Here is an 18,581-nt window from a genome sequence, read left to right as displayed (position 1 = left end):
CCCCCCCCAAACAACAGCGATCGAGGCTTACATTACATCGTTTCAGATTGGTAAGTTGATTGATTGCACTGTTAGTTAGTTACTGTTATCTAATAGTTGTGTACTTCTGTCGCACGCGGCCCGTCGAAAACACACACTAACGTTAGATTGTACTGACCCCCCCCCCCCCAAACAACAGCGATCGAGGCTTACATTACATCGTTTCAGATTGGTAAGTTGATTGATTGCACTGTTAGTTAGTTACTGTTATCTAATAGTTGTGTACTTCTGTCGCGCGCGGCCCGTCGAAAACACACACTAACGTTAGATTGTACTGACCCCCCCCCCCAAACAACAGCGATCGAGGCTTACGTTACATCGTTTCCGATTGGTAAGTTGATTGATTGCACTGTTAGTTAGTTACTGTTATCTAATGGTTGTGTACTTCTGTCGCGGCCCGTCGAAAACACACACTATCGTTAGATTGTACTATGTCATAGCAGTTGTTGGTATTGAGCAGTACTGTAGCAATACAAATATGGTATGTCATAAATATAGAGATGTAGCAGTACTGTCTATCTATATATATGTTACCATGAATTGAAATTGGCGACAAAAATACCTTGATTGGCGACGTCCTCGGTGGAGAAATGTGCAGTACAAACCCGAGTATTAGACGTTGCGACGGAACTTGGAGGGTCGCCAAAAAGGAACTTGTTCCATTGTTGGCGAAGTTCGGCATCAACGGGAAAACTGTGCAAAGACTTCTTTGTAGCTCTACAACCAGGAACGTTACATGTTCTGCGGGGTTTGCTCATCGTGAAATTGAGGCGAGTGACGGGATTTCTGTTTCTAGGTTGTATGTATCGGCTGCAGGTAGCAAGAATGGAGGCGGGCATTAGCTAAAACCACAGAGCCAATCACATCACTGTGCGCTATAAACAGCGCCCTGTGACGTGCACCAGGTCGTCAAATCAACATGACCTGATTTACTAGAGGCAAAGAGGGGATGGGCTGTAGCTGAGGAATTCGCCAATATAGTATTTAGGCCCAAAAACACATTGATACGAACTCCTATTACTATAATACAATGCTAGAGACTGAAAAATGACATTTATAATGCATAGCACCTTTAAGTCCTGTGCTAACCAGCTAGCCCCTGTGTTCACCGCCATACTTAATCGATCCCTGGCGGAGTCAGTGGTCCCTGCCTGCTTCAAGATGTCTACCATCATCCCTGTACCAAAGAAACCCTCCCAAACATGTCTCAATGACTACAGACCGGTGGCACTCACCTCTGTGGCCATGAAATGTTTCGAGAGGCTGGTCAAGGATCACATTTGTGCCTCCCTCCCCAGTGATATCAAGTTCAAGTTTCAAGTTTCTTTAATAGTTGTCATACAGAAGTACAGAATACTTTTATACAAAATGCTTCTTACTGTTACGCTCCAGAGACTGTGCTAGACAAGATAATTATGAAATAAAATAGTATAGCATGTAAAATAGAAGTAAAAATAGAAGTCACAGTGTTCAGTATAGACATATGTACAATGTTCGATGCAGAATAGAAGTAACTGAGTTACCATACAATATACAATATACTATGCAATGTACTAATATACAATACTATATAGTGCAAAGCAGAAATGGGATGAGGTACAATTTAGGTACGATTTACAGTAAGGTGTACGAGTTGTAGTGCAAATCATTTACCAATAAATATAAAGTGTGTTTAGGTGTTCTAAAGTGTGGAGAGTGGGTGCTGCAGTGTGTTGTTTGTTAAAAGTGAGTGTGTGCGTGTGGATGTGTGTGCTGTGTGCATTTGATGGTTGTTGCATAGTGTTTATTGTTCGTTGAGCAGCCTGATGGCCTGGGGATAGAAGCTTCTTCTGAGGGATAGAAGCTTCTTCTGAGTCTTTCTGTGCTCGCCATGAGACTCCAGTATCGCTTGCCTGACCGCAGCAGTTCAAAAAGGCAGTTGTTTGGGTGGCTGGAGTCCTTGATGATTCTCTTAGCCTTACCCCTGCACCGCTTGTTGTAAATGTTCTGGAGGGTGGGAAGCCCCCCTCCAATTGTGCGTTCGGCTGAACGTGTCACTCTCTGTAGTCTGCTTCGGCCTTGTGCAGTGCTATTCCCAAACCAGGAGGTGATATTGCCAGTCAGGATGCTCTCTATTGTACATGAGTAGAAGTTCTTAAGGATCTTCTGACTGACTTGGAACTTCCTTAGGCGCCTGAGGAAGTAGAGGCGTTGTCGTGCCTTCTTCAAAACACTGTCAATGTGTGTGGTCCATGTCAAGTCCTCGGATATGTGGGCTCAGAGGTACTTAAAACTGTTCACTCTCTCAACCGGTGCCCCGTCGATGCTGAGGGGGCTGTAGTCCCTGACCCCCGACCTTCTAAAGTCCACAATCATCTCCTTTGTTTTGCTGACGTTCAGGGAGAGGCTGTTCTCCTGGCACCATCCCGCCAGGACCTTGACCTCTTCCAGGAAGGCCCTCTCGTCGTTTGCAGAGATCAGGCCCACCACTACTGTGTCGTCAGCAAATTTGATGATTGTGTTGTTACTCCGCTGAGCCACACAGTCATGTGTGTACAGGGAGTAGAGGAGGGGACTCAGAACACAGCCCTGGGGGGCCCCTATGTTGAGGGTGATGGATGAGGAGGTGCAGTTGCATATGGACCCTATGCAATTTGCATACAGGCCAAACAGGTCCACTGACGATGCGGTCTCCCAAGTACTGCACAGCACCCTCTCTCACCTTGACCGCCAGAAGGGGGGCTATGTGAGACTGTTGTTCATTGACTACAGCTCAGCGTTCAACACCATAGTCCCCACCAGACTGGTGGACAAGCTGATCGAGCTGGGTCTGAGCTCCGCTCTGAGCGCCTGGATACTGGACTTTCTGAGTGAAAGGCCCCAGGCGGTCAGGGTGGGGGGTCAAACCTCCAACACCATCACCCTGAGCATCAGGTCCCCCCAGGGATGTGTTCTGAGCCCCCTGCTGTACTCAATATACACACACGACTGCTGTGTGGCCAAGTTCAGCTCCAACTCCATAGTGAAGTTTGCGGACGACACAGTGGTGGTGGGGCTATCTCGGACAACGACGAGAAGGCATACCGGGAGGAGGTTGAGGTACTGGAACGCTGGTGCCAGGACAACAGCCTGCTCCTGAACATTGGTAAAACCAAGGAGCTGATCGTGGATTTTAGGAGGAGACAGCAGGAGACACACACACCACTGAGGATAAACGGGGCTACCGTGGACAGGGTGCGCAGCTTCAAGTACCTGGGGGTCCACATCTCAGAGGACCTGACATGGACAACACACATAGACTCAGTCGTAAAAAAGGCGAAGCAGCGCCTCTACCACCTGAGGCAGTTAAGGAAGTTCAGAGTATCTGGGAAGATACTCCAGTCCTTCTACTCCGGAGCTGTAGAGAGCACCTTGACTGGAAACATCACTGCCTGGTATGGCAACAGCACGGCACAGGACAAGAAGGCCCTACAGAGAGTGGTGCGCTCAGCCGAGCGTACCATGGGTATTGCACTACCAACCCTGCAGGTCCTATACAACAAGAGGTGCAAATCCAGAGCCTGCAGGATAATGAAAGACCCTCACCACCCCAACAACAGCCTGTTCATGCTGCTGCGGTCAGGCAAACGCTTTTATTGCACTATGTCGCTCTATTGGTTGGACTTTATTATTATTACTTGTATTATGCACATCGTTGCGGGCGAGACCCCCCGCATTTCACTGTATACCTGTATGCCGTGACAAATAAAACTCTTGTATCTTGTATCTTCCATATTAAATCAGTGTGTGTTTTCCCTGGTTTATTCCACATTTAGTATGACTAAGTACGAGTATTTATAAATGAGTACTACTGAGTAATAATGATAATCAGATGTATATACATGTATGTACTGTATATAAAAATACTATGGTAGTAAGTCATACTGGCCAGCAGAATAAAGTAAGAGTAGGTAAGGGATATATACAGATATAGTACAGGTATGTAAATAATATTATATGGAGTTATTAGTAAGTGTGTTAATTAGTTAATAAGTAAGTGTAAGGAAGAGCCAAAACAGATTTTGGCGTAAGCAAAAGTTCAGTTTCAGTCCAGTCTGTCTGTCTGTCTGTCTGACTGTATGACTGTCTGTCTTTCTGTTTTATTTTAATTACAACCAATGGATCTATATTTCAGTTGTGTCCTTTTGGCACTGAAAAGATCTCATTGAGAGCTTTTATGCCTCTTTGGCTGAGAGCATCTTGCGAGGAACCCTGACAGTTTGATTATAGAACAATAAGCATCAAAAATGTAATCGAATGAAAAGGCGTGGTTTCTTGTACTGGCAAAACCAAATACTGCACTGAAAATGACTAAATTGGGGAGAAAATGGGTCAAAGAAATATATATATTGTTACATCCCAATGTATATATTCCCCAGTGTGTGTCTCCATGTGTGTGTGTTCTCCATTTTGTTTCCTCCCTCCAGCCATTGTTCCCTCCACCCGTCCTCCACCATTGGTCCCTGCCAGGCCTGCCCTTCCATTATAGCAGCACAGCACCGATTGGTGGATGGTTTTCCAGACTCCAACACTCAATCAACACCACCCTATCATGGATCACCACACACCTGTTAAAACATGGCTTCTCACTTCAGTCTCTCTCTCCGGCATGAGGCTAGGCCTAGTGTTACTTTGTGACATTGACTTTGACATTTGCATTTCGTTTGTTGGCCTTTGTGCTTAGTGGAAATTGCCTTGTGTGTGTATGGCCACAGAGAGAGCATTGTTAGCTATAGTTTGTTTTTGTATATATTCTGCCTTTGTTGTATGTATCATTAATGTGTTTTTCTCTCTCAGGAAGCACAGATGGGGTGAGCTGCCATTTCCTTTGGTTTGGTTAGGTAAGGGTAGTTTAGGTAATGTAATTTCTTTTACCATAGATTAGATTGGTTTATTTGGAGTATAGTGGTGTTTGTTGTTTTGGCCTGGGCTCACCCTTGAGCTACATGTACTTCCTTTGCCTCAATAAATATCTTGTTTATAAACGTGGTCCATCTTTTCTGTCAACCAACTGTTATGTTACAGCCCTTTACCCTTAGACACACAGGGGTCGTAACATATATACACAGTCAAGTATTATACCGTCAAAGTTAAAGGGACATTATGAAAATTGGTTTTGCCTCGTCTTCGTATGGATTGGAAATGCTATATATAAACACTAGTGCCGTCAATAGATTAAAAAAAATTTAACTAATTAATCTCTCAATTTTCTGTAATTAATCTAGATTAAAAATAGCATTTTTCTACCTAAAACTGAAGCTTGTAACAGATATTTACTTGAGTAAAATCATGGAATTAATATAAAATCAAGACAAGTATATTTAGATTCAAAGACTATTTTAATAGCTCTCTTTTAATACAGTTTCTCTCCTGTGAAATACAAATGTTCAACAACCATCAACATCGACTCAGCTAGACCTCTTTCTTATATCCGTGGCGCTAAGATTGAAGATTTTTCACTCTATAGATTAATTTATTTTAATGCTTTAATAAATTTAAATTAATCTCCAGCGTTAAAGCATACATTTTGACAGCCCTAATAAACACATGGATTAGCAAGGAATTAGCTACTTTAATCAATAAATCAGCTGTGCTCTTTGAAGCCAACACTGCCTACCTAATGTATTGCCTGATTTGTAAAAGTGTTTTACTTTTGGGTGTGGGGCAACAAGGCAGGGAAGGAAATAATGCATTTAAAATGTGGTATGTTATAAAGTATAAAAAAAAAAATTTGGTGTGTTGCTACAGCCACCAACACTGTTCAATACAAGGGAAGAAAGCGGGCTGGGAGATACATTACAATTGGATTTAGACTAGTTTCTTTGCACACAAAAAAATGCAACATGTTCCACAGATTACAATAATAATGCATTTTATTTGTATAGCACCTTTCATACAATAATTGCAGGTAATAACAATGTATGATTAATGAATTAACATATCATTACAGGATTAGCTGTTTCTTCACACCCAAAGCCTGATGTGGAATAATGAAATACCTGTATTTCATTACTCCTGTGGACTACATAGTCATATAATATTGTTGAAAAGATACATAACTTGTATAAAAAAACTAAAGTAACCCCCCCCCCACACGGTCCAGGGTCATGGTGTCTCTGTCCAGATAATGTGTGACAACAGGGTGGCTTCCTGACGGCAGGATCACACAGACTGAACCTTGACACACTTTATAATGACATCCTCCCGTCTGTCCTCCATGACTGTCTGTATGTATACAAATAATAATAATTCTATTTATTTGTATCTGTAGCTAACGTGTTTATACACAGTAAATTTCGCAGAGTAAATTTTTGTCAAACTGAGAATTGTACTCCGTTTGAGTCAAATGTACTCAGTTTGAGTCAAATTTACTCTGCAAAATGTACCGTGTACATGGAGGACAGAGGAAAGTGTTAAGGATGTGTTGGCAGAGGGCCCAAGCGCAAACAGATACGAGGGAGAGGTAGATATGAATTGTCAAGTGAGCACTGCTCCTTTAATCTTGAACACTTTGAGCCAGGGTGAAGTGTAAACAAAAATAATCCAACTTCAAAAGAGGGCAGCAACAAAGATATTTACAAAAATACGTCCAAAGGCAGCAGCAAAATACAAAAAAAGAATAGCACAGCTGAGGACTGGCAGAGGGCTAAATACAAAAACAAATAATAATTTCATAAAGAGAGCAAGTCCCAAAGGCACAAACAAAACACTGCAAGGCAGGCTAGGAAAAACATGAACAACTGACTAAAAATAAAAACCCTAACAAACAATGAACTTAACACAAAAAACAAAGAAGGGAGAAACAAACAAATGAACACTAGGAAATACTTACTACAAAAATACTGGAAGGAGTAACAGGATCACAGGAACTAGACAGCAAACACTAGTAGGGAAATCCAAACAACAGACAAAGAGAATGGCAAACGAGGCAGATATACACACTGATTGACACAAGAGGGTAATTGGGAACGAGACACATACCTGAGAGGGAAAACTGAACTAACACAGGGGTACAGGAAAACAAAAGGCCAAACACACACTGGGGAATAAACTAGACTAGAATCAAAAATACAATACAAAGAGACCAGACTGATCATAACTACACAGAAAACAGATAGCAGATTACTGATGGTATTCAGGAGATCAAAACATAAAGAAAGACAGAGATGCACACAGTGCAGCACCAACAGAATCTGGCCACAGGGTGGCAGTAGATTGACATGACTGTTCACCAAGTTCCAGAGTGGAGGAAGATTCTTCATGGGTGGAGGGATATTGTTCATGGGTGGAGGTGGGAAGGAGGGAGCAACAGGTGAAGCCTGGCCAGGAAATGAAGAACCCTTACAGTACCCCCCCTCCAGGGACGGCTTCCAGACGGCAAAAAGGACCATCTGGGAACGGGCAAGACAGGGGGCCGAGATCCAGGGAAGGTGAACACTGGGAGAGTCCGGGGGCCGATGAGGGGGTCGAGGGGAACTGGAAACAGGGACAAAGGGCCGATGAGGGATTCTGGAGCAAAGGGGCGAGGGTGACAGGCCCGGAGTAGGACCCCAGACAGGGGACCCTCCAGGCGCCGGACCGGACCAGACGAGCCGGAGCAGAGGTGCGAAGGCGACGATCTTGGAGCAGGACCCCGGACGGGGACCACCCCAGGTGCAGACCTCGGGACCGGGCGCAGAACCCCGGATGGGGGCTCTGCAGACGAAAACCACGGTGAAGGGCGGGACCAGACGAGGAGCCGGGACCAGACGAGGAGCCGGGACCGGACGAGGAGTCGGGACCGGACGAGGAGTCGGGACCAGACGAGGAGCCGGGACCAGACGACTCCCCAGGTGCAGATCGACCTCGGTGCAGACCTCGGCGTTGACCACGGCGTCGACCACGGCGTAGACCACGGCTGGACCAGACGACTCTCCAGGTGCAGATCGACCTCGGTGCAGACCACGGCGTAGACCACGGCGCAGGGCTGGACCAGATGAGGAGCCGGGACCAGGAGACTCCCCGGGGACAGGAGCAGGACCCGGACTAGATGTCAGGGTCTCCCCGGGAGCCGGAGGAACAGGGGCAGCTAGAGCTGCTCTAGCATGGGCTAAACTGGCAGTAGAGACTGGGTTAGCTACCTGGGTAAAGCTAGCTGCTAGGGCTACACTAGCGGGGGCTAGGCTGGCAGTAGCAGCTGGGTTAGCTGCCCTGGCAGTGCTAGCTGCAGGGCCTGTACAAGCTGCGGAGGGTGCACTAGCCGAGAGGGTTCGGGTGCTAGCTGTAGGTGCTACACTAGCCGGCGAGGCTAAGGCGCTAGCAGCAGGGGCTCTAGTGGACGCGACTGAAAGGCTAGCAGCAGGGGCTCTAGCGGACGAGACTGAGGTGCTAGCAGCAGGGGCTCTAGCGGACGAGACTGAGGTTCTAGCAGCAGGGGCTCTAGCGGACAAGACAGAGATGCTAGCAGCAGGGGCTCTAGCAAACGAGACTGAGGTGCTAGCAGCAGGGGCTCTAGCAGACGAGACAGAGATGCTAGCAGCAGGGGCTCTAGCAGATGAGACAGAGATGCTAGCAGCAGGGGCTCAAGAAAACGAGACTGAGGTGCTAGCAGCAGAGGCTACATTAGCATTCCGGAGTAAGCTAGCAGGGGCTGAGCTAGCAGTCGGGGCTGTGCGAGTAGCCTGGGCTGAACTAGCTGACGGGGCTACTCTAGTAGCTGAGACCATGCTAGTCTTCTTAGCTTTGCTAGCCTTCTGAGACCTGCTAGCTGTCCGTGCTACGCTAGCAGACGGGGCTAAAGTGTTAGTCGGAGTAACATGGATATAACCCATCCTGAAAACTGAAGGGGCAGTCCTAGCAGGATAGTTAATACCGGCTGGAGGGCCAGACCAAGGAACCGAGACCAAAGAAACAGGGGCCATAGGGAACGAGCTAGCTGACGGGGCAGTCCTAGCTGTTGAGGCCTGGTTAGCTCCAGGGGCTAAGCTAGCAGATAGGGCTGGACTAGCTGTGGAAGACTGGTTAGCTGCAGAGGCTAAGCTATCAGACGGGTCTGTACTGGCTGTTGAGGCCTGGTTAGCTGCAGGGGCTAAGCTAGCAGATAGGGCTGGACTAGCTGTGGAAGCCTGGTTAGCTGCAGGGGCTAAGCTAGTAGACGGGGCTGGACTAGCTGTGGAAACCAAGAGATTAGCCGACAGGGCAGCTCCAGGGAAACTGACCCTGCTAGCTGAAGGGGCAGTCCTAGCAGTGGGAAACAGGCTAGCTGACGAAGCTACGCTAGCAGTAGGAACTGTACTAGCAGTAGGGGCTGGGCTAGCCGTGGAAACCAAGAGATTAGCCGACAGGGCGGCTCCAGGGAAACTGACCTTGCTAGCTGAAGGGGCAGTCCTAGCAGTGGGGAACAGGCTAGCTGACGAAGCTACGCTAGCTGTAGGGACTGAACTAGCAGTGGGGAACAGGCTAGCTGACGAAGCTACGCTAGCAGTAGGGACTGAACTAGCAGTAGGGAACAGGCTAGCTGACGAAGCTACGCTAGCAGTAGGGACTGAACTAGCAGTAGGGAACAGGCTAGCTGACGAAGCTACGCTAGCAGTAGGAACTGTACTAGCAGTAGGGGCTGTGCTAGCCGTGGAGGCCATGCTAGCTGAATGCGCTACACACACAGTGGGGCTAGCAGGCAGGGCTGAGGTGCTAGCAGTAGGTACCCTAGCAGGTGAAGCTATGCTAGCCTCCCTAGACTTTCTAGCTCTCTGTGACTGGTTAGCAGTACAGCTACGCTAGCAGACGGGGCTATGGTGCTGGCAGTAGCTATGCAAACAACCGGGGCCACGCTGGCAGTAGAGGCTTCACCAGCAGAGGATGCCATGCTAGCTGTGGAAGGGACTGGACTAGTAGTAGCAATGCTAGCAGTTGAGACCATGCTGGTGGTAGAGGCCTTACCAGCAGTAGAGGCTTGACTGAAGGCTGGAGGCTGGAATAGGCACTTTATCCAGTGTCTGCCATACTCCTCCAGCTGTGGGGCCAGCTCAGGGTGCCACTCCCTCAGAGAGTAGAGCAGACGTAGAATATCCTTCCTCTCCTCCAAGGAGGAGGAAGGTAAATCCCCCATTCTGAACGCCTCCAAGGCGCTCAAAGCCTCCCTCGTTCTGTTCGCTGGGTCCATACATGGTCGGTTCATGCTGTTAAGGATGTGTTGGCAGAGGGCCCAAGCGCAAACAGATACGAGGGAGAGGTAGATATGAATTGTCAAAAGTGAGCACTGCTCCTTTAATCTTGAACACTTCGAGCCAGGGTGAAGTGTAACCAAAAATAATCCAACTTTAAAAGAGGGCAGCAACAAAGATATTTACAAAAATACGTCCAAAGGCAGCACCAAAATACAAAAACAAAGAATAGCACAGCTGAAGACTGGCAGAGGGCTAAATACAAAAACAAATAATAATCTCATAAAGAGAGCAAGTCCCAAAGGCACAAACAAAACACTGCAAGGCAGGCTAGGAAAAACATGAACTGAAATAAAAACCCTAACAAACAAAATGAACTTTACATGAAAAACAAAGAAGGGAGGAACAAACAAATGAACACTAGGAAATACTTACTACAAAAATACTGGAAGGAGTAACAGGATCACAGGAACAGAGGAACTAGACAGCAAACACTAGTAGGGAAATCCAAACAATGAACCGACAAAGAGAGAATGGCAAACGAGGCAGATATACACACACTGATTGACACAAGAGGGTAATTGGGAACGAGACACACCTGAGAGGGAAAACTGAACTAACACACAGGGGTACAGGAAAACAAAAGGCCAAACACACACTGGGGAATAAACTAGACTAGAATCAAAAATACAATTACTGAGAGAACACCAGACTGATCATAACTACACAACACAGAAAACAGATAGCAGATTACTGATGGTATTCAGGAGATCAAAACATAAAGAAAGACAGAGATGCACACAGTGCAGCACCAACAGAATCTGGCCACAGGGTGGCAGTAGATTGACATGACTGTTCACCAAGTTCCAGAGTGGAGGAAGATTGTTCATGGGTGGAGGGATATTGTTCATGGGTGGAGGTGGGAAGGAGGGAGCAACAGGTGAAGCCTGGCCAGGAAATGAAGAACCCTTACAGAAAGGTTTTATCTGTAGCTAACGTGTTTATACATGGAGGAGACAGATGAAAGGTAACGTTGTAGCTAACATGTGTATACACGTGTAATATTCATGCCTTGAATATGTCATTTATGACAGGCGCGCTAGGCACACCTTTCTACCCACACACGGGGTCCTGATACTCAGTTGGCTGCTAGCCTACGTTAGAGTCACACTCGTTTTGCTGACGTCGCAATAAAGATGCTAACGTACTCTCCTTGTCCTGAATGATTATTTATCTCAAGCATAAATACGACAACACGGAGGACAGAGGAAAGGTTTTATCTGTAGCTAACATCTACAGCTGAAACATTTCCTGGACATACTTACATGGAGGACAGTATAAACATGTTAGCTACAGATAAAACCTTACCTCTATCCTCCGTGTATAAACATGCTAGCTACAAATAAAACATTTCCTCTGTCCTCTGTGTATAAACATGTTAGCTACAAATAAAACCTTTCCTGTGTATTAAACATGTTAGCTATAGATAAAACCTTTCCTCTGTGTATGAACATGCTAGCTACAGATAAAACCTTTCCTCTAGCTGTCCTCCTTGTATAAACATACTAATAACAGATAAAACCGTTCCTCTGTCCTCTGTGTATAAACATGTTAGCTACAACTAAAACCAAAGTAAAACCACAAGTATATCCACGGCAACGTTCATCCAATCACACTGTGTGACGATGACAACCTACAGTTGTGTCCGTGACATAACACATTTCCGGAGGTATGCATCTTAAAGGGGACATGCATTATAAATGGCTTTTTTCTGTGTTTAGCATGTTTTTATAGTAATAGGAGTTAGTATCAATGGGTCTGTGTCTCTAATTATCATATTGACTCATCAGTCTAGTCTCGAGTTCACAAGATCCTCCCTCACTCAACTAAGCTGTTCTGATTTGACCCGCTCCCTGATGTGAATAGGGTACTGATCTGCATAACTAACGCCCCCTCTATAGCGCACAGTTAAACCTGACACTTCCTCAAATGGGAGGCAGAGGGAGGGAGAGAGAGAGAGAGATAGAGAAGGAGAGAGAGAGAGAGGGAGAGACAGAGAGAGATAGAGAGGGAGAGAGAGAGAGAGGAGAGATCGCTCCGAGAGCCCGGGTGTGCACGCTTCGAGTCGCGATGCAGGGGGACTCGGGGAGAGACAGAGGAGAGATTGCTCCGTATGAGCCTCTCTCTCCCTCTCTCTATCTATCTGTCTCTCCCTCTCTCTCTCTCTCTCTCTCTCTCTCTCTCTCTCTCTCCCTCTCTCCCTCTCTCTCCCTCGAGTCGGGAGAACTATATATCACTGTAATATCTTTGCGCATGTTACCAATGCATTGTCCCGTGGGATTATGGCCCCCCGCGGCGAAATTAATGAGTATCCCCCTCAGTCTCTCTCTATCTCTCTGTCTGCCAGTCGCAGACTGTGTGGATGACTGTCACTCAAAGTGCTTATGGGCGGAGCCAGACCAACACAGCCTGAAATCCAAAGTGAGAAAAATTTGGCTTTTGAGTACTTGATTAGAAATATAAAACAATGATTTTTTTTTAATAAAACCTTACAGAGGTGTTCCATAGACTCACAGACATTGTGTAAAGTTGCCCAAATAGTGCTAGGAATAGCAATGCATGTCCCCTTTAAAGAAAGGTATTGAGTGACACTTTCTGAGTGATAGTTGTAGCTAGGTATGATTTTGATCCAGAGTTACAACTATCTGTAATGTGGGTTGGGAGATTGTTAACAGAATCCGGCTATAGGGCGCCAATAATGTGGTCAAGAGGCATGGTTTCCAGTCTTTGGCCTTTAACTGGCTTGATGTGTTTATTCACATGGTGGGAGCATTTACACATGAGTCCTCTCTCTTACTGAGAGACTGGGGGAGAGAGAGAAGGGGGAGGAGACACAGATACTTATACTCGTCATTTGGTAGTACTCCGGAGTATCTCCGCCTAGAACGCCCTCCAGTGGACACAGATATACATGCAGGTAGACAGACACTAGTGTGTACAGTTACATTATGCAGTTAGACATTTACTAACAATCCCACACAGAATCTCTAGCTTCAACAGAGATACTAGTGAAACATTCTTATACATTCTGTCATTCATTCATTAATGAATGAAATAGTGAAATGACCTCTCCTCTTTTTCCTGGGGACCCCTGGAACCTCCTCAAGAACCCCTTTGGGAGCCAGAGATGTAAAGAGAAAAAGAGAAGTAGAGAGAGAGAAGAGATGTAGAGAAAGTGGTAGAGGGAGAAAGAGTGAGAGAGAGAAAGAGACAGAGAGAGAGAGAAAGAAAGAGAAAGAAATAGAGAGACCGACAGAAAGAGGTAAATGTAGTCCATAGCCACAGTGAGAATCAGTTACAGCAGGGTAATGGACTTTTACCAAAATAGCCAGTTCCTAATTGAGAGGAAGAGTGAAAAAACAAGGGAACAATGGGAGAGGAAGAGAAGCAAGTGATTAAAACAAGGGAGGTCAGGAGGTACTTGGCTCTACCCAGAGACGTACAGATCCTGGGTTAGATCAGTGCAGTAGCTTTCTTTCTCTCAGGGGAAACATCACAAGTAAAATTGGGTTTGAAGGGTTTGATTCCAAAATGCTTAAAGGGGCAGTTCACACCCAAAAAACTTGGGTACTTGTGAACAGTTTCATTAAGAGTTATTATGGTGGGTGTATTTGAGTAGAAAATAGTTCCCAATGAAACTGTTCACAATGAGGTCTGTGGATTTTCTTGAGTAACTGTGTCATGGTTTCTGGAAAGAGACATTGCTGGTGATTTGTCAAATGTAATTTGTTGGCACTTTCAGTGCAACACACAAAAGCAGGGGTCTCAAACTCGCGGCCCGCGGGCCAATTGCGGCCCGAGGGATGATATTTTGCGGCCCCCTACTTGACATCAAAGTTTAGTGTTAATGCGGCCCGCGCGCAACTGTTTGTCGAGTCGTTGCGTGAAAGTTGGACGTTTTATTTATTTTATCACTTGTAGGCTACCATAGCGCAGGCTCATGATAGCAACGTTATGTTAGTGACTTGGTTGAAACGTGATTCCGGAGTGATATCAAGTAAAGTGGAAGGCAAATGCATCCTCGCTATCTCCTCTGACTGCGAGCAGTGCTCTGCATGTCCGGTTGCACTGCCAGTGTCTGTGTCTGTGTACTCTGCTCTGGTCCAATCACATGCAGCATCCCGTCAGCGTTTTCCTCCCTCACCCACAGTCTGCGAATCAGATGCAGAGTAGGGCGGGTCTTCACGGAATGCAAGTCGTCTCTCTCTTTCAGTCCGAGTCAGTTGACAGCGCATCTACAGTAAACTCGCTCCCAGTTTTATCTCCGTGAGATAAATGTAGCTACTAGAAAAATATGGCATTTTCAAAGATGGTCAGTAAAAGAAAAGTCGACTGCAATTCAAAGGCGAATGGACTGAAAAATATGCGTTCATCCTGAGTCCCAGACTCCCAGCACCAAACCAATGTGACTATATGCCAAGAAACGGTAGCTCTTGTGAAGGGTGGCAATTTGAAAATAATGTATGACTGAGTGATGGAGACCATGTTTGAAGGCAAACAAAAGCAAATCCCCCTCAGATCGCACAGCAACCAGAATAACTGAAATACTGGCTGGTGATTTGATTAAACAGCTTTGTGATAGAATAAAAAAAAATGCACAGTGCATTTCCATAGCTGTGGATGAGTCCACTGACACCACTGAGAAGCCTATGTTCTGAAGAACCATTCATGTTCTGAAGAACTGTTCATGTTCTGAAATGTTATTGCTAAAGATTGAGAAGATTGGATCAGTTGTACTTTTTTTTTTAATACTTGAAACCCTTTTTTTGTGGAATATTTGATGCGGCCCAGCCTCACCCAGACTCTACCTCCAGCGGCCCCCAGGTAAATTGAGTTTGAGTCCCCTGCACAAAAGCCTGTTGAGCTCCATTGTATTGGAGTAACGGCAGACATCTCTAGGGCTGATATCTCCAAACCACAGCAAATTACACAGAAAATATCTGGATGGATATATAACTCTCCAGGTTAAAGGAAATTGTGTTTTGTGTGTTTTGTGTGAACTGCCCCTTTAACACTTTCGGTGCCATACCCGAGATATCTTGGGTTAACTCGCCATGCGTTGGGCGCCAGACCCGAGATCTCTCGGGTTTTGGTCGTTTTTTCTTTTATTCAATAATTTGATTCATTATTCATCCACGGACCTCTGGGTTACCATAGGAAATAATTCTGAGAAGTGCAATGCCGGCCACATCCTGCTAGGTGGCAGTATCGCCCACCCTTTGAAACCTTATATCTCACAGTGTGTTACACTTAAACCCATCCGGGCGCTGAATTTAGACAGCCAAGTAAATCGCTTCATCCGACCACTTCGAAACGCATCTAGCACACTCTATCCAAATTATGTCCGGGACCAGATGAACACCAATACTGGAAATCGTGAGCAGACAATTGGAATATTCTTTTTGGAATACCCCCGATCAAATGTAAGGACCATCTGACGTCAATTCCAGCTTGATTGTACAATGTTTTCATATAGATCCAGCTGATCAGCATGTGTGGTGTTCAAAACGAATGCCGTTACTGGCCATCAAAGCATAAAGAAACGACCCCGCCCCCCCCTTTCATGCATTCATGATGAAATATAATACCTATTATATACTAATTTGATTTGGAAATAGTAGCATGTCTAGGCAATAAACGCCAACGCTTATAGCAGAATTCACGTAGCGCCCTATAACTCAGGTTTTCAGGAATTATCCCGGATCACTCCTAAACTATACAATATTCACCACGGGATAACGCGCGAACGTATACATGAAAAAAGTATCTCTTTTTTGCATGTTTGACGGAAGAAAGTCACTGTCAAATGACCATAGTATTGTCTCCATAGCTATAATATAGAATATAGATATACTGTAGCTCTCCAAACATGGTGAAGCACAGTGAAAATATGCTATGGAAACCTGGCGTGTTAGCTACAAGGATAAGGCTAATGGCTGGCGCCCAGGGCCGCCTGGGAGAAATGCGAGGCCCTGTGCATGATTTAAACGCGTAGCACAAGGCTACACTGGCATTTAAAGGGTACAAATAAAAAAAAATTCCTGCACCAGAATGCAGGAAATTAAGTCTTTGTAACAAAAAAAATCCTGGTGGGGGACCCCCAGACCCCCTGCTTAAAAAGTCCTGACTGGGGCTATATTTCCTGGCCTGAATGATTTCCCCAGTCCTGCCCTGGTTAAAAGCCTCCAATGCTTATTAGTGTGTGTGTGTTTGAACGTTTGCATGTTTCAACCATACATTTCCATTTAAAAAAAATTATTTTTACCTCCTATAATAGTGGGGGTCGCTATTAGCTCCGCGTTCTCCGAAGAATCAGCACGGCGGAGTGATGTGATTCGGTTGTGGGCGGGTCCTGGGACCAGGGGCGTGGAGTGTGCCCTATACATACGTGTAAATGGACTGTGTTTCTAGTTGCACCAGCGCAATAGTTAGATAACCTAGGTGGGGAACAACCAGGAGATCACTGCAACTCACACAAGTTGGAGAACTATCTCTCTCTCTCTCTCTTGCTCTCACACACACACAAAGGGAGCCGCATGTGATTGGTGGAGACAGGATCCTTACGAAAAACTGCTAATCATTGACACATGCTAGCCTGTAATAATCCCCCCCAGAAAAATGTACTTTGCATTTGATATATTGCAAATATATGCCATCACACACACTGGCATTTAAAGTGTTAGAATTATAAAATGAATATGTGGTGTTATGATCAGGGCTTAAGTTGAATAAAATATTGTATTTATCAATTACAAAAAACTGAAAATCCATAAAAATCTGTGTTGTTGCTAATCATACATATGCTAGCCTGTTTTTTTAACAATAATTTGTGATGCCATCACAAACACTGGCATTTAAAGGGTACAAATAAAAAAAAATTCCTGCACCAGAATGCAGGAAATTAAGTCTTTGTAACAAAAAAAATCCTGGTGGGGGACCCCCAGACCCCCTGCTTAAAAAGTCCTGACTGGGGCTATATTTCCTGGCCTGAATTATTTCCCCAGTCCTGCCCTGGTTAAAAGCCTCCAATGCTTATTAGTGTGTGTGTGTTTGAACGTTTGCATGTTTCAACCATACATTTCCATTTAAAAAAAATTATTTTTACCTCCTATAATAGTGGGGGTCGCTATTAGCTCTCTGACACCGTTTTTTTTGGGTCGCAGCCTGAAAAGTTTGGGAACCCCTGGTCTAGCCTGTACGCCTTTCTGAGGTATGACAGACTGATAATCCGACCACGAAGTAGCACCCCAAAGCAGCCGAGGGACAGTTGAATGGTTGTTGCCCTTGCCACACATACCAACATTATGAATAAAGTATACAATGCTAATTAATACTAACCTACCCAAAAAGGGGTTAAAGATGGCACATATAAATATATGTAGCATAAGAAACAAGCTAGCTGAGATATCAGAGATTTTACTATCAGACAATTTCCATATTTTAGCTATATCAGAAAGAAGCCTATGTTGATCGGTTGCTGTTATAGACCACCTAGTGCAAATAATGTGTATCTAGAACAAATATGTGACATGTTGGACCAAGTGTGTGATTTGAGTAATGAGATTTATTTTATGGGTGACCTTAACATCGATTGGTTTTCATTGAAATGCCCATTGAAAAAACGACTTCTAACTGTAGCAAATGCATGTGGTCTATCACAGGTAATTAACAAACCAACTAGGATATGTTTGAAAAAGGATGGTAACCAGGTCTCCACCTGCATTGATCACATTTTTACTAACAATGCGGAGCTATGTTCCAAGGCGGTATCTGTAACTGTTGGTTGTAGCGACCATAACTTAATTGCTATTGTGACGAAGACTAAAATGCCAAAACTGGGACCTAAAATAATTTACAAAAGATCGTATAAAATGTTTAATCAAGACAGCTTTGTGAAGGATGTTGAAAATCTATGTTGGTCAAAGGTGTTGAGGGAAAAAGATCCTGAAAAATCTCTATGGGAATTTGATACCATTTTTATGCCACTTGTTGACAAACATGCACCATTGAGAAAGTTTACCGTCAGAAGCGTCAGAACACCATGGTTGGATGCTGAACTAAAAGAATATAATATGATAGAACGTAATCGAGCTAAATTAATAGCAAATACATCAGGTTATAAATCAGACTGGGAGGTATATTGTAAATTAAGAAATGTTGTTACAAAATGTAATATAAAGAAGAAGAAATTGTATTATGAAAATAGGTTTAATTATATAAAAAATGACAGTAAATTATTATGGAATACTCTAAATGAAATAATGGGCAGGAATAAGAAACCTACCCCATCCTTTCTAGAAACAGAAGGAAAATTCCACACCA

This window comes from Notolepis coatsorum, assembly GCF_963971535.1.
Source record: "Notolepis coatsorum genome assembly, chromosome: 4".
Classification (NCBI taxonomy): domain Eukaryota; kingdom Metazoa; phylum Chordata; class Actinopteri; order Aulopiformes; family Paralepididae; genus Notolepis; species Notolepis coatsorum.
Note: the sequence above shows the minus strand (reverse complement) of the source record.